This window comes from Canis lupus, chromosome 5 (genome assembly GCF_003254725.2).
Source record: "Canis lupus dingo isolate Sandy chromosome 5, ASM325472v2, whole genome shotgun sequence".
NCBI classification, from domain to species: domain Eukaryota; kingdom Metazoa; phylum Chordata; class Mammalia; order Carnivora; family Canidae; genus Canis; species Canis lupus.
In genome coordinates, this window is record NC_064247.1 from 51828816 (window position 1) to 51854151 (window position 25336).

The 25336-nt window shown below is 40.6% G+C and overlaps 1 protein-coding gene across 18 annotated transcripts in view; it reads left to right on the forward strand.

Annotated features, from left to right (window-relative positions):
- Nucleotides 1-25336, forward strand: part of DAB1 (DAB adaptor protein 1) — a 1117693-nt gene that overhangs the window by 316725 nt on the left and 775632 nt on the right. For all 18 annotated transcript variants that reach the window (XM_049110389.1, XM_049110401.1, XM_049110402.1 and 15 more), the window contains one exon: nt 15068-15220. The gene's annotated coding sequence lies outside the window, so the exon portion shown is untranslated. The remainder of the gene's footprint in view (nt 1-15067; nt 15221-25336) is intronic.

The window sequence follows — 25336 nt, forward strand, 5'->3', positions numbered from 1 at the left end:
ACTCCATTGCATTGTTGGAAAGCGTCAGACTTGCAGTCAGGGTTGTCTGATTCCTAAGCTACTTGTTCTTAGCCACTGCACACCATCCTGAGTGGAAAGGCAGTAGGTGCCAACTTCAGGGAAGAGAGAGCCTGATGGGGCTTGTCTGTAGTCCCTGAAGTTACCCCTTCAGCCCCTTCTCATCACCCATTTTCCCCAGAACCTATTTCTTACTGCAGGGGCCATTCTCAGATTGTCATTGTCAACTCTGCTGGATTGAAACCTGTGTTCTTCCCAGGTCAACCTTTCCTTTCTCCCAAACAAGCTTCATATGGAGTCAGATCTCAGTTTTAAGATTTGCTTTTGCTGCGCAGATTCTGGTCAGCCACTTCCCCAGCTAGATCTCTGGTTTCCCGTCCGGTAACATGAAGAACCCATAGCAGGGTGCACAGTCATCTCCAAGGTGCTCAGAGCTCACCTCCTCTAGTGTTACCCCTCCCACTCAAGGAGTGAGAAATGCCTCCTCCCACCTCTTTCTGTAATCCCAGAGCTGCATTCTCCAGCCATTTCCTTAACCCTTTAAAAACATTGGCCCAGGGGTGCCTGGGTAGCTCACTCCATTGAGCACCTTCAGCTCAGGTCATGATCCCCAAGTCCTGGGATGAAGCCCCACATTGGCCTCCCTCTGTAGCAGGGACTCTGCTTCTCCCTCTCCCCTGCCTCTTTCCTCTGCTAGTGCTCTGTCTCTGTCTCTCTCTCTAAAAAATAAAATCTTTAAAAAATTAAAATAAATTTAAGAATAAAGACATTGGCCTCAGGGAGGTGAGAGATACAGTTGTGAGATTATATTGTATGAGAAAGGGCACCAGCTGGGTACTCCAACCCTAAACCATATCAGGTTTCCATCATGAAGGCATGAGGCAGCCTGTGGCCTAGGGAAATCGAGAAGAGGCTCTAATTGGCGAAACTCAGTGTTGCTAAACTAAAAATTTTGTGAAATCAATTGAGAAAAAAATCAATATGGGATTTTTTTTTCCACGATGAAAAGACAAGATTCCCACACAATTAAGAGCTGGGCCGCGGTTTCCACACTGCCTGTCATGTGCTCTTGTTTCTGTGCCACAACTGTTCATCAGAAATAATTAAACATTTTCCCATGGGCAACAATTACTTGCTTAAAATATTATGAGTAAGGAGAATACATTTATAATTACCTAACCTTTCTGAAGGTGAAAATATATATTATCCTTTGATAGAACAGAAAAAGGAGTTCCTGGATATGCCAGCACTCTGTGCTGTATCTATCCAGATTACACTAATTGCCTTAAGGAATGGAACAATACTATTTTACACAACCAAATCTTTCATTTTCTGTAACTTTTAGGCATCAAATAATGGTTGCTCTTTCTTGTTGTTTTTGTAAGTCATTAAATAGCCAGTCTGTAGCTATTAGGATTGCCAGACAGCATCTCTGAATTGTCCCAATGCTAGAATATAATGAGAGTGGCAGTGTCTCCTCTTTTTCTTTCTTTCTTTCATTCTTGTTTTCTTTATTTCTCTCTTCCTTCCTTCCTTCCTTTTTTAATTGAATCATAGTTGGCATACAATATCTTGTTAGTTTCAGGTGTACACCATAGTGGTTCAATATTTTTATACATTACAAAATGATCCTAATAAGTCTAGTTACCATTCCCTACATTACATGCCCATGACTTATATATTCTATAACTAGAAGTTGGTACATCTAAATCCCCTTCATGTGTTTCACTTGCCCTCCCAACTCCTCCCCATTTTGGTGAACCAACTATTTTTTTTCTGTATTTATGAGTCTGTTTCTGTTTTGTTTGTTTTGTTTTTAGATTCCATATATAAGGGAAATCATACAGTATTCATCTTTTCATCTTTCTCTGACTTACTTCACTTAGTGTAATACCCTCTAGGTATATCCATGTTTCCACGAATGGCAAGATTTCATTATTTTTTTTATGGGTAATGGTCTCACACACACACACACACACACACACACACACACACATACCCCACTTCTTTATCCATTCATCTATCAATTGACTTAAGGTTGCTTCCCTACTTTGGCTATTGTGAATAATGCTGCAATGAACATAGGGGTATTTTCATTTTCTTCAGATAATTACCCAGAAGTGGAATTGCTGGTAGTTCTATTTTTAATTTTTGAGGAACCTCCATATTGTTTTCTACAGTGGCTGCACCAGTTTATTCCCTCCAACAGTGTGCAAGGGTTCCCTTTTCTCCACATCATCACCAATACTTGCTCTCTTTTGTCTTTTTTATAATGGCCAATCTGACTGGTGTGAGGCGATAATCTCATTGTGGTTTTGACTTGCATTTCCCTGATGGTGACTGATGCTGAGCATCTTTTCCATGTGTCTGTTGGCCATCTGTGTGTCTTCTTTGGAAGAATGTCTATTCAGACCCTCTGTCCATTTTTAAATCAGGTTGGGCCCTTTTGAATATATGAAGTTAATGTAAGTTTTTATACATTTTGGATATCAATCCCTTATAAGATGTATGATTTGCAAATATCTTCTCCCATTCAGTAGGTTGCCTTTACATTTGCTTGATAGTTTCCTTTGTTGTGCAGAAGCTTTTTAGTTCAATGTAATCTCATGTTAATTTTAGCTTTTGCTGCCCTTGCCTAAAGAGACTGACCCCAAAAAATATTGCTAAGACTGATGTCAAAGAGCTTACTGCCTATGTTCCCTTCTAGTATTTTTTATGGTTTTAGGTCTTACATTTAAGTCTTAAATCTACTTTGAATTAGCTTTTGTATATGGTGGTCCAATTTCATGTTTTGCATAATGCTGTCTAGTTTTCCCAGCACCATTTATTGAAGAGACTGTCTTTTCTCCATTCTTGCTTCCTTTGTGATAGACTAATTGACCATACATGTGTGACCATGTATATTATATATATGTGGGCTCTCTGTTCTATTCTCTTGATCTGTATGTCCATTTTCATGCCAGTACCATAATATTTTGATTATGATAGCTTTGTAATGTAGTTTGAAATGGTCTTTCTTTGGAGTTGGTTGCTTTGTTAACCACATGCAGATAAACACCACGAGCCCAGTATTCTGCATATTTTTACAACTTTCCTGATTTTACCTTGAACACACACACTGTGAAAACAACGTAACAATCACAGTAGTTAACACCCTGAGAGCTCACATCCTTTTAGGCACTTCTAAATGTTTTATGTATACTGTCTCATTTAGTACTCACAATAATTCCATGAAGCAGGTTACTATTAACATCCCCATCTTACAGATGAGAGAACTGAGACCCAGACATGTTCAGTAACTCACCCAAGATCACACAGCTAATAAGTGAAGCACTGGTCCAGAGTCTATCCCTTTAGCCATGACATTGAAATATCAGATTTCTCTATCAAGTCACTTTGGTTCAGTATTTTTTGTTAACTGGAAAAGAACATAATTTCTGTAAAATACTTCTCAGAAGGCTGAATGCAATCATGTGTTTATACTAAAGCCTTTTTTTTTCCTGTTTGGCCTTAATGCTAGTTTTCAAGTCTACAGGTAATTAAAACAATAGAGTAGCAGTTACCACTAACTGAGTCTATATCCTGGGCTAAGCATTGATCTAGGATCCTCACTTTCTTCCTGCCCCCTTCCCTATACACGTGATAATGATACAAGGTAGATAATATCTTTGATTTACATGTGGATAAACTGAAGCCTAAAAGGGTTAATTGATATAACCAAAGTCACAGCCAGTACACAGCCTGTTGTGTACAACAGGGACTTCGAGGCATATGCCCCTTTAACTCAGCCAATTTTATCACAAGTATTGTGTGCCAGGCACTGTCCTTGGCTCTGGCAGTAACATCATGAATTAAACCTCAAACCCACTACCAGCCTGGGACATCGTTGGCTCATACAACCACAATGTTTTAGGGGCAGTAGTTCGTATAGTTATCTGCATACTTTCTTCTGAAATGTTCTCTTCCTCATTTTAGGAAAACTGAGTTTTGATAACTATTCCACAGGATCTAAAGTTATATAAAATTCTTTGAGGTTCTGCAGAGTCTTTTTAAAAACAGCAGTGTGGGTAGCTGAAGTGGTTGAGCATCCAACTCTTGGTTTCAGCTCAGGTCATGACCTCGGGGTCATGGGATCAAGCCCCAAATCAGCCTCTGTGCCGAACACAGAGTCTGCTTGGGATCCTCTCCCTCTCTTCCTCCTCCCTCTCCCCTGCTCCTGCACTCTCTCTCTCTAAGAAAAACAAATAAAATATTCAAAAACAAATAAATCAATAAATATAAAAAGAGCAGTATGCATTTTTATGTTTGCATATATCACTGGTATGAGGCTATTATCTCAGAACTCAGTTTCTGTCTCTGATTTTGTCTCTGTACTGTAAAACAGCTGACAGCAAAGCTCAGTATCCAATATTAGCTCATTGTCAGAGCTAGATTACTCTGTCCCAGGAATTATGTGGAAAATGAAACAAAACATAGTGTGGGGTCTCCCTCTCAGTAACTACGGCTACTTTTTCTTCTTTTGCAAATTCTCTAGAAGGAATAGTATGATGGTTAAGGCCACAACTCCAGAGCCAGACTGCCTGGTTTCAAGCCTCATTTCCAACACCTACCAGCTGTGTAATCTTAGGCAAATTACTTACCCTTTCTGGGCTTCATACTTCCTTATTTGTGAAAGGAGGATGGTGGAATCATAGTGCCTGTCTCATGAGTGGACTGAATTGTAAATATGTGTTTGTGTTTAGGACAAGAGGGCTCAGTAGGTGGACCAAGTGTTGGCCATTGTTACTGACAGTCATCTGTAGACTTGAATTTCATTTATAATTTGAAAAGGCCTTATTTTTTAAGACAGAAAAATAGTGCTTCACAATCTACTTTTTCAGCTCTCAACGGGCCACCGTGTTCTTTAAATCTTCCCTCCTGGGGGATTATTCACAGCCATTCTTCCATGGACTTTTCCAGAGAGGTAGAGGTCTGCATTGCAGCAACTTGGTACAATTAGCCCAGACTGCTTTATGGGTGTTGTCTTTAAACAGTGTGATGCAAGTGGATGGATTATTTGAACAGGCTGTAAAGTTTTAATTGGTGCAGGTGATAAACCTCTCCCGGCTCCCACCCCCTACAAGCTGTTAGGTGTTTCATGTTGCACATTGCATAGTAAGATTAACTCTCAACTGATCCTTTCCCTTTTCCTATTGCCCCTTAGAAAACCTTTCTCCACAGGGCAGCCAGAGTGATCTTTTTCAAATGCAAATCAGATAGGACACTTTTCTTCTGAAACCCTTCTAGTTTCTTCCTATTGCACTGAGAATACAATCCAGACTTCCCCAGCAGTACAAGGCCCACCTCACACCTATGCTTCAAGCACACTGGCCTCCTTTGGGTTTACTAAAACATGCCAAGCTCCTTCTGAGACCAGGGTGCTTATCTTTTGATTCCCTCTGTCTGGAATATTCTTCCCTGGCTATTCACAAGCTGGCATTTTCTCATGCTTGTGGGCTCAATTGAAGAGGCCTGCACAACCTCCCTACCTTAAGTGAGCACTGCCTCCCCTCTCCATCCTTCTCTCCTTTAGCATATTGCTTTTTTCTCTACTAGCGCATTTCCCTATCTGTAATTATTTCCTTTCTTTATATGTTTGCATCTTCTTGCCAGCTTGTTTTGCTTGAATATATACTTCCAGAGGCCTGTGTGGCTTTCACTATATCTTGAATGCTTAGCACAGAGAATCCAAGTGACGTACCCAGTCCATTGAAGCTTGACTAATTTTCTCTGGAGTATCTAGAACCACATGCCCTATTTGCTTTTGTCTTTTGCTTTCAATGTCCTTTGCTAATTCACTTGATTTTTTTTCAACGGAAAATGAAACAAGTCAGGGCACCTGGGTGACTCAGTGGTTAAGCATCTGCCTTTGGCTCAGGTGGTCCTTGGATCCCCCTGCCTCTCTCTCTTTGCCTCTCATGAATGAATAAATAAATTCTGAAAGAAAGAAAGAAAGAAAGAAAGAAAGAAAGAAAGAAAGAAAGAAAGAAAGAAACAAAGAAACAAAGAAAGAAAGAAAATGAAACAAGTCTCTGTGTTGTTAGTAAACTACTATGATATTTATTTTATACTTTGTTTATGCTTGTGAACAGGAGAGGGAGAGGTAAACATCATCTCTGGTCACAGAATTTTCCTTTTCTTCCCCTGAAGTGGGACATCCTGTGTTCTGCCTTAGGATCCTTTGTGAAAGCAAATTGGGACTCTATGAGGAGGTAAATAAAGCAGTGGTTCTCAAAGTGTGATTCTCAGATCAGCAGCATCACTATCATGTGGAAACCATTTAGAATGAAAATTTACAGGTGCCATGCTAAACTTCCTGAAGAAAACCCTGGGGGTGGGCCCAGCAATCAGCATTTTAACAAGCCCTCCATGTGATTCTGATGCATGCTTTCAGATCCTCTGAAAGCAAAGCAACCCTTATCAGAGAGGGATGGAAAAGTTTTAAGTTTTATGAATGTTTATGCAACTCAATAGCTTAGAGATAGGTCATTAGCATTGACTGTATGACAGGAATTGCTGGGGTGCCTGGGATTCAGGGTTAAACCAGAAAGAGTCCCAGTCTCAAAGAATTCACTGTCTGGTGGAGAGAGTGGCAAGTATATAGTCTACTGTGTGTTGGGAAAGAGGAATGCAGAAAGAGCTAAGGAAGGGCAGGAAGGAAGGACTCTGTCAGTTGGGAGTTTTCCAGAATAGCATAGGGTAATAGTAAAAACGTGTGGGCTCAAGAGACAACTGGCCTGAGTTTAAGCCAACCTCCCCTATTTACGAGCTGTGTATCCCTGTATAAGTTACTCAGCCTCCGTGTGCCTCAGTTTCCTATCTTAAAAATGATAATGGTAATACTAGCATAGGGTCATTGTGCTGAACAAATGAGTTCTGAAGCAGAAGCACTTGGAACAGCACCAGGTTCATTGTGAGCACTCAGTATTAACTGCTATTGTCATCATCATCTGATTGCAAGCAGAGGGTTTCAGGTGTGCTTAATTCTTGAGAGCAGGTAGGTAAGGGTGCGGGGAGGTTATTTAGGCAAATTAATAAAAGGTTTCCACAATAATTGATAGCAGATCTTGCTACTCAAAGCACGATCCTTTCCCAGCAGCGTCAGCATCATCTGGGGGCTCGTTAGGAATGGAGCACCTCAGGCCTCACCCCAGATATACTGAATCAGAGCCTGCATTTACACAAGAGGCACAGGTCATTTTTTTTAAAGCCAAATTTTAAAAGTTGAAGAACACTTCAATGTAGAATGGTGTAGAATGGTGATTCAGAGCCCCAGGTACACATCCCTAGAGAAGGCACCAAGGTCAGGAGATGAGATCCGGGTTGTGGGATTGTGCATTTGCAACAGGAGATGGTGGAAGAGCAGAGGAGGTGTGCACGAGCAAGGTCAGGGGAGGAGGATGCAACCTGGGCCTTGGGCACATTCGAGGTGGGGAAGCCAGGGCTGTGGTCACCTTCCTTCTGAGGGTGCTCAACATGGCAGCCATGAGAGGGCTAGAGGGCAGGGCAGCCAGTGCAGGTAGAGGCCAGGGAGGGATTTCTGAAAGAAAAGACGAGCCTCAGATGCCCTGAAGACGTAGAGGAGGAAATGAGTTTGAGGATTATCAGAAAATGGCTCCAGCTGAGCAGGACTACATGTCAGGACTGAGGAAGGCAGAGGAGGCAAGCATGACTTAGGGCCCGAGTTTACAAAGCTACTCTTCGGAGATTTTTGTTCATAACTGTCTTTAAGGGTTCCTGTCTGGCTCCATTTCCCAAAGACCACCCAGTGAAGAACCTTCTATTCTTATCCACATAAGGATTTCTTACAACACACTCAAAAAGCATTTGGGATTGTTTCCAGAGGACGAGGGTTTGGAGACAAAAATGTCCTGTCAGATCTCAGGTATGGTGGCGGTATTTTTCCATCTTTGTCCAGTGTTTCCAGCGTCTGTTTAATTACAGAAAAACTCCAATTCCTCCCATCCCTTATAGAATGAGTCCTTCCAATGCAAGCAATGTTTTCAGGTAGCTGAGAGCTAATATACAATGTGTGGGAGCATTTAAAATATACTGTTTTTGAGGATACACTTTAATGCATTAGTTCTCACACTTTTTGTTTGATTTTGTTTTTATCATTAAGGGTTTTTTTTTCAAGTAGAAATATGGAATCTCAATATATAAAACAGGATAAAGAGTTATTTCAATTAAAAAAGAAAGGAACAGGCCAAGCCCCTGGCACTTGCCTCTCTATTTATCCATAATTTGTTCCCTGAATGTCCTCAATGGATACCTAGCATCTGTAAGACAGTTTGAAAATCTTTGTTTTAAAATGAACTTATTCTCTACTGATTTCCCAAACAGAAGAATCAGGTGTAATTTTTTTATGACTGGAGGCTTTGTCATCAGTATCATTACTGTGATAGGATTGGGTTGGTGCAAATAACTTCCACTTCAAGTGACAGAAATCCAACTCTAACACAAGCAAAATTATGACTTTATCGGCACATGTAACTGGGAAGTCTGGAAGTAATGGTTGTATCCAGGTGCCCAGTGACTTCAACAGGGTCCATCCTCTCTCTCCATCTATGGATTATTCCTCTCTCTGTTTCTAAATGTGTCAAAATTTAGCAATATTCATTCCTGCCAAAGGGAGCTCTATGCTTGTGTCTAACAAGATAATTTTGGCAGCCTCAGGTGGAATCCTTACAGGTCTTGGAACTGAGGCTCTTTTCCTCAGTCTCCATATATCAGTTGGTGTGGCAAGACTCTTAATTACCCTGCCTGGTTTACCTGCTGACCCCTAAGGCCAGTGGACAGATGAGTCATTGTGACTGACAGGATGCTGTGCAGACCACAGCAATATGTCTACTACAGTGCTACAGGCTCCTTTAAAAAAATAATTCATACTGTGTGCTGGGCATTGTTGCAGAAACCAAAGAGGAGACACAGAAAACACCCAGAACTGAGTATGCATAAACCACAGACTAATATCATGTGATGAGCTGTGACCAAGGGGAATATACAAAATGTTCTGACAGAAATGTTCATTGACTGAAGAGATGAACAGTTAATTATGCCAGAGAAAATCAGGGAAGACTTCACATAGGAGGTGATGTTTTATGGCTTTTGCATGGTGGAGAAGGAGAAAGGAGCATTTTAGGTGGAAGAAACAGAACATGGAAAGGTATGAAGGTACAAATGAGGTTGGGTAGTCTGAGGCAAAGAGCTGGGACTGTTCACTTGGCAATCCACTCCCACACCCCTCCCCATTTACTCCTACCTCATCCTCCCTCCTTCCCCCAGGACGGGTATTACCCTTGCAAAAGCTGGAGAGATGGTGTATATCCAGGGGTGCTCTCCCCCAGACTGTAGACCTGTAGTGTCTAAGATTCTCAGGGCAGCACCAACCCCACCTTTAAGTACCACTCATCCCTCTCTCCCCCTCCTAAAGATCATCCGCTTCTTGCTTCTCTCCTTTTCTGGGCTGTTTTTCTTGTTGTTGCTTCCATACTTTTCAGCCTTCTTATGAAATGAAAGATCACCACTTTTTTTTTCTTTTTAATCACCACTTTTTAAAGACTATCAACCAGAGTCTTTCTTTAGTCCAGTGATTTTTTTCCCCCCCAATCCAGGCTACACATGACAGTAACCTAGAGACCTTGTGAAAGTTTTCTAATGTGCAGGCTCCACCCCCAGAGACTGTGATTCACAGGGTGGGGTGGTGCCTGAACAGCCATGAGTTGTAAAGTTCCCCCACGTGACTCTAATATGCACTTTGAGAACCACTCCTTCATTCTAGGTGCAGGGTGCATGATGTACTCACTGGAGCTTTGGAACCTTCTCACAGAAACCTGTGCATGGTTCCCTTGCCAGAAGGTCCTATGATAGCAGAAGGCTAGTCCCTTGATGGGTCACCAAGACTTCACCGGGTGGTCAGATTTAATGAGATAGTCCAGGCTTGTTACACCATTGTCTTGTTCATGAAAATTATGTTTTAGTCCTTCGGACATCTAATTTTGCAAATCCGTGTCAAATATGGAAAAGATTCTGTCCCTCCAGAGCAGCACATTCAGTAATTTTAAAGGTCAGAGATCAAATGTGGAAATTAGCTTCCAGCTATAGAAATACATTGACTTACACACAACAGAAAACATGGTCTTCTGGCATACTGGCTATTGATGCATATATAAATTAGTCATTAGATGCCCTGATACGGGTATCTCAAGTGCTCATAATAATAGCCCTCATTTATGGAGTGTCTACTTCATGAAAGGCAACTAACTATGCTTCAAGTTAGTTTATCTCAAATCCTCATGATAATGCTACAAGTGGAAAAATCAGGCTCATTTAAAAACAACAAAAAGGGGAATGTACCCAGGGTAATACAGTCATGAGTGCTAGAGCTAGGATCCCATGCCAGACCATCTGAGCAAAAACTCCCATCACTAGAGGTGCCTGGGTGGCTTAGTCAGTTAAGCATCTATCTTGAGCTCAGGTCATGATCTCAGGGTCCTGGGATGGAGCCCCAAGTAGTGGAACCCTGTGTTATCCAACCCCACCTCGTCCAGCTCAGCAGGGAGTCTGCTTCTCTCTCTCTCCTCCTGTTTGTTCTCCTTCTCCCTCCCTCTCAAAATATTTTTAAAAACTTCTTCTATCGAAAGGAGAGAAAATGAGTGAAAATATCAGTGAGGGTGACAAAACATGAGAGACACCTAACTCTGGGAAATGAACAAGGGGTAGTGGAAAGGGAGGTGGGCGGGGGGTTGGGGTGACTGGGTGATGGGCACTGAGGGGGGCACTTGGCGGGATGAGCACTGGGTGTTATGCTAAATGTTGGCAAATTGAACTCCAATAAAAAACAAACAAAAAACCTTCCCATATCTATACCACCAAGCCCTTATCATTGATAACAAAAATGTGCAGGGAGCACACTGCCCTGTGATGACTGCCCAGGTGCATGGCTCTCCCCAGGGGGAGATTCCGTTCCCGGAACCCTTACACACAGAGTGTTATTTTCTTTTTACAGGCTATTGCTGATTTGATAAGTGAAATATAATGATGGCACCTGTTAATTTGCTGTTGTTTTCTCAGGTGTTGGTTCTGAAAAATTTTCCTCATTTTGGGTTATCTGACTTAGACTTCTCTAACATGCATTGTTTTGGGAGTAGTTCAAAAGACAAGGATGGGTTGGTTTGTCTCTTTGAACTTTTAAGCTGGGAAAGGGGAAAAGAATCCTAAGCTTTTGAGCTCTGATTTTAAGTGTTTTTGTATGTATCAGTCATTGAGGTAGAGAAGAACAAATTCCCAGTCACCCTCACCAAAAGATTACAAAGCATGTTTTGTTTCTTTTTTTTCAGTTGGTCAGAAATTGTGTCTGCTATTTTGCATCTGGGAGTAAAACTGAGCTCACTAGCAAAATGTCTGTTTTGATAAATCAAGAACAAAAAGACCAAAACTAATGAATTCCACAATGGAAGGTGCCGTGGGAAATATAATATAGAGTAGTAGAATCAGGGGCTTGTTTACTATGATTCTATGTATCCATCTGATGGGGAGTATAAATAGTTTTCTTTATACAAAGGGACCCAGGGAAAGAGTGAATCAGAGAATAATTGACTTGTCTTGGTATGTTTGTGAATGTGCATTTTTATCTGATGGCAAATATGCTGTTGGCCTTTGAGTCAGTCACCCACCATAGAATTTCCTCAGCCTCCTATGCACCAAGATTGAATGCCCATCCCCCCCCCAAACATTTCAAATTAGCATTAATCAGCCAATGTTGTATTTGGGGCCCTATGTGAAAGCCACCTACTGCAGCTGAATGCCATTCAGCAGGCAAGAAGTGATTTGCAATATAATTTAAATTAAGAGTTGGTTTTCTTTCCCATTTAGGATACACCAGTATGGAAAACTGATTGTCAGACATTCTGGTGATGTGCATCAACTTGGCTATTCACTCAGAAAATGAAGTTTCCTGAGACACCGGCACATTTAATTTATTTTTTTTTCCCTGTGAAGTTAACTTCAGCTTTTTAAATACAATGACTAGCCAAACCACAGAAAAACGAACACCATTAATTTTAATGCTCATAATGTAATGGAAGGAGATTATATTCAGTTGGGATTTTTCCCCTTTAATAGAATGTTTATTTGCCCCTCTCCTTATGAGTTAATTATTATTTTCCTCCCATAATATTCTGTTTATATCTGCACAGCCTAACAGCGTGTCTGTTAATGTCTCCAGTTTATGAATTGCTGGTGAATCTATCATTTTGCAGTGTCTATCACTAAAACATCAATAGCCTGGCAGCGTGCTGAGTGAATATGCGGCTGATAGGAATGCAGTGGGTTCCTTACAGAACCCTCTCATCTATTTTTATAAAACATTTAGTTTTAGTAGAGTTTCTTTTCTATGCTTTGATTGGGATATTGAATGACTTTTCAGTGAATTATATAGTACTGAGTTAAGAATTGGTAACCTTCTTTCTTATCATTCAGGTATTTATTTTTAATTCGTCTTTTTAATCACTTCATGGGCACTGAGAGCGTACCCTCCTTTTGCAAATAGTGTGCTATGTATTAGGGATTAAAAATGATTAAGATGAAGTCCCTGTTTTCATAGACTTCCTAGTTATGAGCAGGAATCTCCATGTAGTAAGATGAAGGTACAAGCAAATTGAGTGTAAGGTAATAGAGGACATGAAGGAGGGAGCATTCCCTAGAGAGGCGGCCTCTAAGGAAGACTGAGGAATAGGAGATGCTAGTGCTAGATCCTGCAGAGGTAGGCATTGAGTTCTTCAGGTTGGCAGTGAGATAATGAGAGGATGGGGTAAGGCAGTACAAGCAGAGAGAATAGTGAATGCAAAGTGGAGAAGCAAGCCTTTTGTTGGAACTTACCATATGTTATTTAAATAATAATAATATAAACTGGCATTTACATATTCACCATTTGCCACACACTATTTCAAATTCTTATATCTGCAAACTCAAGCCTTATAATAACTCTTTGAAGTTATCCCTTTTTACAAATTAAAATTTGGAGCAATATGGTAACTATATCACATAGCTGATAGGATCAGGACCAAGACCAGAGCCCAGGTGTTTTCACTCTAAAGCCTCTAAATTCGATAATTATGCTTGTGGCATCTTTACCCTTTGGAGACTTCAGTCCCTCTGTGCAGACAAGACAAGCTAATAATGACTGGCGTTCAGGACTATGTCTACATGGGGATGATCATGGTGCCTATCACATGTGAAGAGGATTAAGTGAGATATGAAATATGTGAAATGCTTAGAACAGTGCCAGGTACATACTAAAGCATTTGTTAACTGTTGATACTATGATGATTAATGTCTTAGAAGTAGTAGAGCCCAATATTACCTAGGAATCCAATAGTACTTAGTAATTCAAACCATTTAGGGCAGTTTATTGCAAAGGGCATTGGTCAAGAGACATTTTGTGGAGTTGGTGGCATTTGACGTAGCTATGGCTTAATTGTAGAATTCCTATAGATAGGACCTGGGGACAGGGGGAGTATTTCAGCAAAAGAGAATAGAACACAGAAATGCAAGCAGACTAGAAAACTCTGTCATATTTTTAAAAAGTAAACTAATTTGATGCAACCAGGAGGTCTGCGAAGAGAAGCAGGGAAGGTAAGGTTTAACAGATAGGTACAAGTTATTTACAACTAATAATATTTCTTGAGTGTTTGGCATTGTTTTTTTGTATTATTTAGTCATCATAAAAATTTTCCTGGAGTCATAGACTCATTTTTTTTCCCATTTGAAGAAAATTGAGATTCAGACAAATCATATGATTTGCTTAAAGTCATCCAGCTAACCAGTGATATAACTTGGACTTAGACCCAGGTGTGTGTTACTTAAAGTACCATACTTATTGGACCACATCGCCCTTTACATATTGTAGCTCTGACCTTCCTAACACATCATGAATATTTATGGAATAATGTTTTTCTAGTGAAAGCGATGAGAAAGAAAAGTAAGAAAGTCAACCTGTTCTTTGTAGAGTTCTGCATTTCAATCACAATAGCCCAAAATTTTCCCAGTTATAGTCTGTAACTACTTCCATTAAAATGGAAAGAACCAGTGTCTCTGAGTCCCCCTGCGTGCGCGCGCGCGCGCACACACACACACACACATACACACACACCCTCAGGTTTTCTATTTGTGTGTCCCTGGTATAACACATACCATAGATAACATCCCACCTATGGTATAAAAGCTAATGGTTAAGAGTTGAGGCTTTGGAGAGCTGCCAGTTGCCAGGTGCCAGCATTAGACTTGCAGCTCTGCCTTGCATAACTATGGTCATGAACAAGATTTTCAAATTCTCTGTGTCTTCATTTCCTTCTATGTTTAGTGACGATGAAAATAGTACCTGTATCAGTGGATTGCTGCTAGGAATAAATCGATTAATGTACCTAAAGACTATACTTAAAACTCTATACTCATTCCTTAATATTAGCATTATTATTGTTATTACTGTGCCTTATATCTCACATCTCTTGAGATAAACAACTGAGATAGACTCTGTTGGTGAGGACAAGGGAAAGCTGTTTCTCCATAAATTGGTAAAGAGACTGTAAAATTGTACAGCCTCTGTGGATGGTAATTTGACAATATCTATCAACATTTAAAATGTTTTCTTTACCAAATAATATCATTCTAGGTTTTTGTTTTATAGATAGAGCCATACCATTTGTACCTTTTGAATTTTAGTCCATGTATGGATAACCTAGTCCAAACGTTTAAAGTACAGACTGATGAATGTGCTATTCTTTGTACCCTCCACATCACCAGGCACAGCACTAGGCACAGAGATGCTGAAAATTCCCTTTATCCTTGAGGTCTTTGTGCCTGAGGCCCACCTCCATGCATCACACACATTAGAATGCTTCATGCTGAGCCGCTCACTCCAAACTCCACAGTGATGACTAACTTGGTACTTTATTCTTCTTTCTCCTTCATTAGTTTGCTTTCAAAATGACAGAGGTGTCTTTCATTGCAGCTATGTCCTTGGATTTTCTCGATGACGATTCCTGATTCGTGGCCCTGGCAGTCTTGGGGAAACGTTGTCCAGTTTCTTCAATCCAGACCTTGGGGCCTCCTTTTTCTCCACATCACTCCCACCCAGTTGATCGAACCACTTTCTAGGACATATGTGAGTAAAATGCTGAATTCTTTGATGAAAACAGTTCAATCATCACCTCCTCACACCTCATCCTCTACTTTTGATCGTGTTTTTGTCTCTCTCAAATGCTTTTCCAGTAGTCTCCCTTTTTGGAACTAGCTGCTTGCTTAGAGTTAATATTCTCACGTTCATTATTTGTTTAATCACAGACTTGTTCAAGGAGGTGGTTGCCAGTAGAATCTGAGAACTGAAAGGCACATGCCTTTGTTCTCCTGTGTGGTTCCATTCAGGGTTACTTGTCTCTGACTCAGATTGGAGACTAAATGGATTAGAATAAAACCAATTTAAGGGAAAAAAAGAAATGTTCACAGACACAGAAATTGAGATTCTTGCTATCTTGGCTGCCTAAGATCTGCAGACCTCACCAAGGAATTTAAAAAGTAATGTTTCTTATCATAAGTGACAGAAATATGCTGCTTTCTGCATCAGTAGATATGAAGATTAAAGGGTCTGACCGTATTAAACAATTTTGCACAGCACCAGGCACTCTGGGCTCTGCTCTCTCTGCCTTATTACCCTTCATCTTGTGGCTATTTCAGGCCCAATTTAAGAATACAATGCAGTCTGGCTTTGCAAATTGACATCCTTTAATTTAAACTGTCTTGTGGGAGAATTAAGAAATTATGCAACAATTATTTGCCCTCAGTTGAAAGCTGGATGGCATCCTGAGATCCTTGTACATTAGCCATTTGAATTGATTAAGTCACATAATTGAATTACACTTTTGCCCCCATAATATCTTGTGGCAAATATGTTGGCATTGTGTGTTGAGAAAATGTTCCTATAAAAACACAGTAGGGGTTGGGGTTGGACGTTGACTTGGGTGTCAAAGAAAACCTCTACGCAGAGTGGGCGGACACTGAAAGATTTTGTGTGGGAGGCTAATTAGCAGAGCAAGCCTTTCCATCTGGAATTTAAATGGAAGTTCACAGGTCACAAGTGTATGCATGATATGGGGGAAGTATGCATGCCCAGTCTTCCTTGGCATTATCCTTCAATGTTCAGCTTAGAATCCACTACTCATTCTCAAACCTCTCTCTCTCTCTCTCTCTCTCTCTCTCACTCTCACTATCCCCCCATGAACAAAAATGTTGGGTTTGGTATAAATTCCTTTGTCCTGCATGTTTTCCCATGTATGCTTCAATCATGGCATCCCCCACAGTGATAACAAGTCTCCTTTACTGGCAATATGACTGACCTAGGAACTTTGTCCAACTCACCTAGCATGCGAATTAGCACTCAGTGTTTGTAGAATGAGGTGTTACTTGGAAGTTTCAGTGGTTTTATCTCTAAACTCATTTTTCTTTTGTAGAATGAGAATCAGAAGAAGGTAAAGTCTGTTAATAATTTCTGAAGCATTGTTCTTAAGTAGGGATTTTTATGCCATTTATGTCATTAGGCCATTTAATCAAGGACTTATTAAACACCAACTCTATCCATTTAACACATGTTTATTAGATGCCTATTATATACGAAAGCTTAGGGTGGGTGCTGAGGGGGAAAAGTCATGAAAACCAAATCCCAAATAGAAAAATATTTCCTATTCTTTAAAGAAGCTCAAAATCCAGTTGGGGATTGGAGAGGTCAGTGTAGGACATAGCCCTGGTGACCAAAAGAGCTAGCAGGAGGCTGCTGAAGAGTCCAGGATTCATGAAGAAGTGATGGTACATTCCACTTGATTTCTTTCTGAAGTTTGGACTGCCCTGTTTTCCCTCCCTCCCACACCATCCATCTTGAAAGCCAGCAGAGAAGAAAATTCTGAGACTAATGTCCTGTGGTCAGGCTGGATGTATGCCTTCCATTTGAAAACTCCTCTATGGAGAGAGATTTTAAAGCACACTTCTCCCTGCCTCTCCCCAACCCTCTGTTTCCAGCTTCCCACCACACCGTACAGCCTTCTGGGTCTTCGCATTCTTTGTCTATTCTGCGTGGCATGAGAACCTCGCTCTCTTTTTAAAAGCTCTTTACCTTTTCTTTACCTTTATCAAAGAACACTCTTGGAGCTTTAAAATCCAACTACAGCTCTTCTCCTGAATACTTCTGTGTGGAAGGAATTAATCAAGTCTGTCAAACATTGAGCTGTAAAACCTTTAATATTTCTAAAAGGTTTAAAGCCAGCATATTTATCACATGCATCATTGAAAATAATCTTTCTTTTTATTAAAAAAAATTAAACACTCACCGTAAAATATTGTGGTGATGAACACAGTGGGTGAAAGGCTCATGCAGGGGCCCAGTTGTGATATTGGAATGGAGATTTTGCTAAGATCTTCCTGTGACATCACTCCCCTAGAGATCACCCATCATCTACTGCACATCCTATTCATGTGAATGTTTTATATTGTGGAATTTTAGAATCTTGGTGTTCCAAGGGAAAGGATAATAAGAAAGGGACAAATTTTTGTTGAGTGGCTATGTGTCAGGTATTATATCTGCATGCTTTAGGGAAGTTGCCACATTTTCATTTTCACAACAAAATTTTAAAGATTTATTTATTTGGGAGAGACAACATGAGCACATGTGAGCTGGAGAGGGGCACAATAAGAGCATCTCAAGTAGACTCCCCACTGAGCTTAGTTCAATGGAGGGCTCAATCCCATGACCCTGAGATCATGACCTGAGCTGAAATCAAGAGCCCGATGCTCAACCAATTGAGCCATGCAGGCACCCTTTCACAGCAAATTTTTATAGTAGGCACTATCACAGCTGATCTTTAGACAGGGGAGCTAAGATTCAAAAAGTGAAGCAAATTTCTCAAGATCATATAATATTCATCTGCAGACCTGAGACTTGACCATAAATAAACCTGTCTAATTCTTTCATTTTGTTTACATGGCAAAAGTCTGACAAGTGCTTAACAGAGGGTAAGTAGCCAACAAAGGGTTGGCAAAGTTGTGGTGACTGTTGGTATTAGGTTCATGAAGATTATTAATGAAAGCTCTTTTTCTCCTAGTGGAGATTGTTGGGCATGATTCTGAGAACCTGAAATGTAAGTTTTAAGATGTTTAATCCAGCAGTGATAATGTTTCCCTTAGAGAGGTACTCACTCAGCTTTTTATTAATATAACTGGTACAAACACTGTATTTCATTATTTATAACATGCTTCACATGCACAGCCTAAGTTAATTGACTCTCCAGCCTTGTGAAGTGGTATCAGCCCCACTGCCATTTTAGGGATAAGGCAACTGAGGCCCAAAGACCTACTAAGTCATCCTTCCTAAGCCACTCAGCTATAAACAACTGGGTCATGGTCAAACTCTTCTGGTGCCAAAGTCACAATCTTTCCACTATATTATATCTTTAAACCATTCAATTATTCATAAGAATTTAAAAAAAACATAGTTTTGGAGCTTGAAAAGACCTTAGAGGCCAATCAGTCTTGCTTTCCAGATTTAACAACTGAGGCCCAGACACAGAAAGTAGTTTCACAGAAGCCCCATGCTACATGTGGGATAACAGAGGAAAGATGGATTCAGTCAGCTGGGAAAGGGGTCCTAGGACCCCAGGGAAGGCTGCAGTGGGATGCTGACTCTTGATGATGTCCTGAGAGGAGGAGAAGGAGGCACAGAAGATAATTCCAGAGAAGATACTAATATGGAAGAAAGGCAGGTTTGTGTGGCAAAATGACAATATGGTGGCCCCATGGGCGGAGGCCTTTCAAGGAAGCTCCAGTTTGTTGTTTCAATATAATTAGTTGTGTAATTGCATTTTCAGACTACCACCACAGTGCCGTACACATGTGTAATTAAACCCCACCAGCCAGACAGTGTCTTCTATACACATCTACTTCATGCTCCAGCTTTGCATCAGAGCAAGCAACCTAAAGGGAAGGGCCTGAAATTGGGGAGATGTACAGTTTCAATCTCACCTGTCCTATGAACACACCTCTCTGTGTTCACCACATGTGTTGGAAGAAAAGCAAAGATAAAAGAATCAGAAGGAAGAACAGTTTTCTGCTCCCAGGTTACTACAAAGGTAACAGGCTCATTTCTGGAACTCTTTTGGGTGGGCGAGATGTTTCTCTGGTTTACATTTAGCAAACTGTAATTAGCGTCAGCAGAAGAGAAACAACTGCTGGAAGCACCACTTTCCTCTGAACAACAGCCTCTGTTCTAAAGGGTGGTCTCCAGCACTGGGCTTCTTTCATGGAGATGCAGTGTACAGATGCCCTAGATATGTAAAATGTTTTGGGGGATAGAAGGAAGAGGCCAGTGGATGATCTGCTTCAGATGGCAGAGCAGACCTTGCTTAAGCTTCAGTCAGTTGGAATGATGGGACTCTTGTCTGGTTTCATTTACTCCATAAACGTGTATGAACTCATACCCAGGTAAGCCCACTCTATGCTGAATGCTAGATTGGATGCTGCAGGCTCCCTAGGACTCATGCCTCTGTGAATAGCCATGTACCAGCATGGCAAATTCATGGTAGGATGCACAAAGAACCAGTTGAGGCTTTTTGGTTTGGGAATCTTTGAGTAAATCAGACACTATTAGTTAGGGTAAGTAATGCTAGCAGCCTTAGCCAACAACCCTTCCCAACCTAATATTCAACACAAAGTGTATTATTTCACTTAACAGTGCAATACCAGAGACCGATATTTTTCTATCTTCTGCATGCCATCATTATCTTCAATATGTGGCCTCTAAGATCCTTGCAGGAAGGGACAAGAGAAAGGAAAATCATACTTGGGAGACTCTGGGGGCATTTTTTGGAAGTAGCATATGTCACTTCCACTCACCTACTGTTGGCCAGAATTCAGTCATATCCTGCCCCAATGTAATAGTAAAGGGACTGAGAAATGGAACTTAGCTACTGCTTAGATCAACACATAGCCTTGTCTTGACATGTTTCTTTAAGCTGAGTCCCTAGTCAAATAAATACAAGATCATCTAAAAGACTGCTCTTTTTTATTACTTTAAGGGGAACTTTCCAGGAAAGATGATCTTCTAGTACAGGATAGAACTCTGTTGGTGAGAATTTAATTAATATGAATTATCTGGAAGAGTTTGAAATAACCTCATAACTTTTGACCCCAGAATTATTCTTCTAATATTTTATCCTAAAAAGAGAGATTACAAATATTTGTGAACAAATATGTTTACTTCTACATTTCTTGGAGTTTTGAAAAAATATAAATCTAAATTTCCATAAATGAGGAAAATGTTTCCCTGATGTTTTTCACATTCAAATAATATAATAATTAAACAGAATATATTCCTATTCTAAAGAATTTTAATGTTTTTAATGGCATATGGACATGAAGGTAGGCATCAGAACTTTATATACAGTAGGATTCCATTTTTGTTGCAAATATCATAGACATCTAAAAAAGGCAAAATACAATGCATTAAGATATGAGTGAATTTCTCTGTACAGTAGGATAAGGAGGGCTTTTATGTATCTCTATATTTTGTTCTTCAAAGGTCAGATATACTAAATGTACATAGTTCTTGTAGATATAAAACAATTACTTTTTAAGTGAACTACAAAGAGGAATAGCTTGGACCAGGACTGACTCAGCCTGTGGAGTATTATCCCAAGTATTTAAGGAGAGAATAGCCAAAGAGTATGTGCAAGCCATGTCTTAGAATTGTCAAGTACAGAGGGGGCACTGTGGGCTGGAGACCAGAAAATACCATAAAGGAGGTTTGCAAATGAAAATTAAGGGATCCACAACATTTTCCTCAACTGGCTTTCAAAACTGAAAAATTGTGAACTGATTTTAAAAATTCAGTAATACAGCAATGTGTTCAAGTCCTGGCTCTACTGTTTATTAACTGTGTGGCTTTGGGCATATGTCTTACCAATTCTGGACCCCAATTCAAAAAAGGAAACTAACCACCATATTTATAGTATTGCTGTGACATTAAATATCATATTTTCAAATATTTGACATATTTGAAATATTTGACCAGGGATCAAAATATAAAGGGCTTCAATAGTTGGACCTATGAATACACTCTTTGAATAACTAGAAAACAAGGTAAGGATGGAGTTGTGATGTGGTGTTGTTGACACTATTGACCAACACCTTTTATTAGCTATGATCTTTTAGCATCCAAGGAGACAGGAGGGACTCAATCCAGCCTGGTACCTCTTACCAACCACAAAAAAGTGCACTTCATGCTAAAGCCCCTTCCTTGTTGCAACTTTTCATTACCCTCCTCAGGGTTTGTTCCCAACCTCTATCCCTACCCCCAAAGAACCACCACAAGGATCACCTGGAGTCTCTGACACTGTGATACTCACCTAAAATTTGCGGATGCTGTCGTCTTTTCATGTTCACCTTGGCATCCAGGCTGTCAAGGTCTATGCCATGTCCAGCCTGAATAGCAACTAGGAGAAAGGTGATATGTCCTAAATGAAATCCTCTAAGACAAATATACAAGAAAAATATTCAAAGGCAAAGGTATTAAGGATTCTTTTCAGATGCTACTGGGTAAGGGGCTCCCAACCAGGGACATTGCAGTGCACTACAGAATTAAGGAGAGGAAAGTCAGTCCCAGAAACCATGACCTCACAAGGCTTAGTCAGCTTGGGCTGCTATAACAAAAATACCAAAATATATACAAAAATACCATAGCTTTGGAGGCTTAATTCTTCCCATTTAACATTTATTACTCACAGTTCCAGAGGCTGGAAGCTCAAAATCAAAGTGCTGGCAGATTCAGTGTCTGGTGAGAGCCCATTTCCTGGTTTGTACATGGCCATCTCCTTGTATCCTCACATGGCAGAGAAAGCAAAGAGAAGATGCCAGCTCTCTGGCATCTTAGAAGGGCACTAATCCCATTTCAAGAGGGCCCCACCCTCATGACCTAACTATGTCCCAGCTACCCTACCTCCTAATGCCGTCATATAGGGGATTAGTATTTCAACACTGGAATTTTGAGAGGGAGATACACAAACATGCAGTCCATATCAGCATTCCCACTGCTTAAAGAAGAGATTCTGAATCTTTTTACCAATTCCATCTGAAGCCAGGCTCAACAGATCATCACAACTATCACCTTCAGTGATAAATATATCGGTGTGCTAGATATTATGCCTGTGCATTTTCACACTTGGTACATCTGGCTCCTTCGTTGTGCCATGTTTCCTCCAGCAAGAACAGTTTTGTTTTTCTTTTCTGCTGTTTTCATCCCCTCCTGGGCACATCTTTATTAAGTTACTGGTAAACCAAGCGAAGATGGGATAGGAGTTCTGAAAAGGTGCTAAAGGATGTGTTATTTTGGTTGTCTACACTCACTTTCCCTATACAGTTGAAGTGGACAGATTTGATGATGATCCTGGAGTGCCCTTGAAATTCAGCCTAAATGTCTTCAGCTTAATTTAAATAGTGCTCAGTGACTTATAAGAGAAAAGATCATGAAAGGAAATTGCTATGTGTGCAGCTTAGAGACTCTCCCAAATTCTCAGCTGATCTCTGATTTATGCTGCCCAGAAGCCTGTTGCTGATTATGCTGGATGCCCCATAAATTAATGAGGGCTGGGCTTGGAGGTGACAACGATCGCTGAGTCTCTGGAGCAGAAAATGCAACACTAATACATATGTTTCAGAAATGTCCCTTTGTCTATATGTTTGGAGGAGAAAGTGCTGATGAGGATCAATTTCATATTGACTTTAAATTTTTCAATTGACCCAGAGCTCTTTTTATTAAGTAATGTGCACAAAACATTTCATCCCAGGCCAGCTTGATGACTTGGAGAAGTCCCTTCAGAATACAGTAACCTGGATAGAATTAGAAATGCAATTCATTCACTTATTATTTTATTCACCTTTTTAAAATTTTTAATTCACCTTTTAATAAATGTTAAGCATCTGCTACATGCTCGATTCTAGACACTGTCCTAGACTATGAGCAAGACACAATTTGCCCTCAAGAAATCTAAAATCTAATGAGCTCAACAGACACCTTGATGAATACTTCTGACCTAGTGCAATAGATTTTATTAGGGAAGTGCAGGGTTTGTGGCACAGAGGAAGAACTCACAGAAGGGTCCCACATTTCTGAATGAATGAATGAATGAGCTGGCCCTCAAATTGAGGAAAGAAGTAGAAATTATAAAGGGCTAAGGAAATAGCATGTGCAAAGATAGGAAGGTGTGATATTTTAAATATAGCCCAGGTGTGAGAGGAGGCAGAAAGGGGGCTCTAGGTAGTCAAGAACTAGACACAGGACCTTAGGTGTTAAGGTACCACCTGTGCAAATAGACACATTCATAGGGTAGACCCAAGGGACTTTGGACACCTTTAGAGGGCAGGTCTCAGCACACAATGAATGGCTCAACTGGATATATATTTTTGTGTTTAGAGTGGAAGAGCATACACAAAGGAGGTATTTAGCCTGGGTTCACCTCCTTTGGAGACTTTCCTAAAGAAGCCACCCAGTAGAAGCAAAGCACCTGCTTTGAGAAAGCCCTGGCTTCAAATCATGGTTCTGCCACCCTAAACTCAGCAGATCCTTTTGCTTGCTACAAAGCCAGGCTACATGGTCTGTTTTGACTGAATGTTGGGCAACACAATGTGAAATATTCTTTTTATTTCCTGCCTCTCCACACTTTTCTCAGCAGTCTTTCCCCATTCTTAGTTGTTTTCTTCCTGTTCATTGATGTTGTTTTAATTTCATTTGAATTCTCAAGCCAGTCTGGGGGACATGTGAGTATCACTCTTCTGAGCAGGTACTTCTGGGACTTGGTCCCTGGGCTTTGACTCACAGGCTGGAAGTCCTGTCGTGCTCCCCTGAACCTGACTCAATGGCTGCAGTGGCCTTGTTGATTTATGGCTGTTTCTTCCATGTTTGATCTTAGCAAACAGACAGCTGTGATGTAGCAGCTTCATTCTACTCACCTGCTGGCATCTTCATGTTTGGTCTAATAGCTTGTTAACTGCTCTGAGGACATGCACTGCCCTTCCTGGCTACCATGGCGAGTGGTCTCTATGGTAACCACATCACATCTGGGACCATGCTCATTCTTCAAGGCTTTCCTTCTCCATTTTTCTCTGGTGGCTTCTGAGTAACCTGTAATGGTAGGAGCCCTGACTTACCCTGCCAAGAAGCCACTGCTGATTTAAAGCTTCTCAAAGGAATATAACAAGACACATTGCTTTTCTCTGGCCTTGTTGCTTATTTGGCCTCGCAGTTGGGCCGGGCCTGCAGGAAGCTGTCATTCCTCCTTTATCATCTCTCTTTTTGGCATCCCCCAGGTATTGCTCTCACTCTCTCTCAGAAAGCTTTGACGTGGTTTCTCCAGATCTCTCTGCTCATTAATATCTTGCAACAATCCCTTCTGAATCTTGGCATTCAGTATGTTCTTTTATCCCTCAATCCCCATTATTTAGACATTTACCTATCTCTTCAGAAGTGACTCTCAAGCTCTCTGGTCTTCATCTGTACCAAAGAAATTTCTGTCAGAGACTCCTATAGGCTGTTCAGATATGACACATGAAGAAAGAACCAATTTATGTGTGATAGGGCTCTAGAGTGTTTAGTCGGCTGATTACATTCAGTATCTAACAGTAATATTACTAATAAAAGTAAGCATTTATAGAGAGCATAGAGAGCTTATTGTATGTGTCAGGCACTGTGGTAAGCACCTTATATCTCCACAATAATCTCATTAAGTACTCTTATTGTCCCTGTCTTACAGATGGGGAAACTGAGACACAGAGAGTTAAGGGACGTGCTCTAGAGCCTCCCTGCTGTTAAATGGTGGGGCTGGGGCTTAAACTCTGGCTCCAGAATCCATACTCTTCACTATCCTATACCCTGGGCAGTAACATTCTTCTCTGTACCTGTGTTCCCACCATCAGGAGTGGCTAATTTCTGCAAAGCTAAAATTGTGCTCATCTGCAATGCCAAGATTAAATGACATCTGCTTTGTGAAAGCATCCACCTTCCTCCACATTCAAGATGTAACTTCATTTGTTCATTTGACGTCAAAGTAGAGTGGTTATAGCCTATTCCATTATCCATTCAACAAGATTTTATGAAGTTCCTTCTGTGTTATTGTGCTAGGTGCTATGGCTGCAATGGTGATCAAGGAACAAGCAGATCCTTCTCTCACCCTACTTATTTAAAAGAATA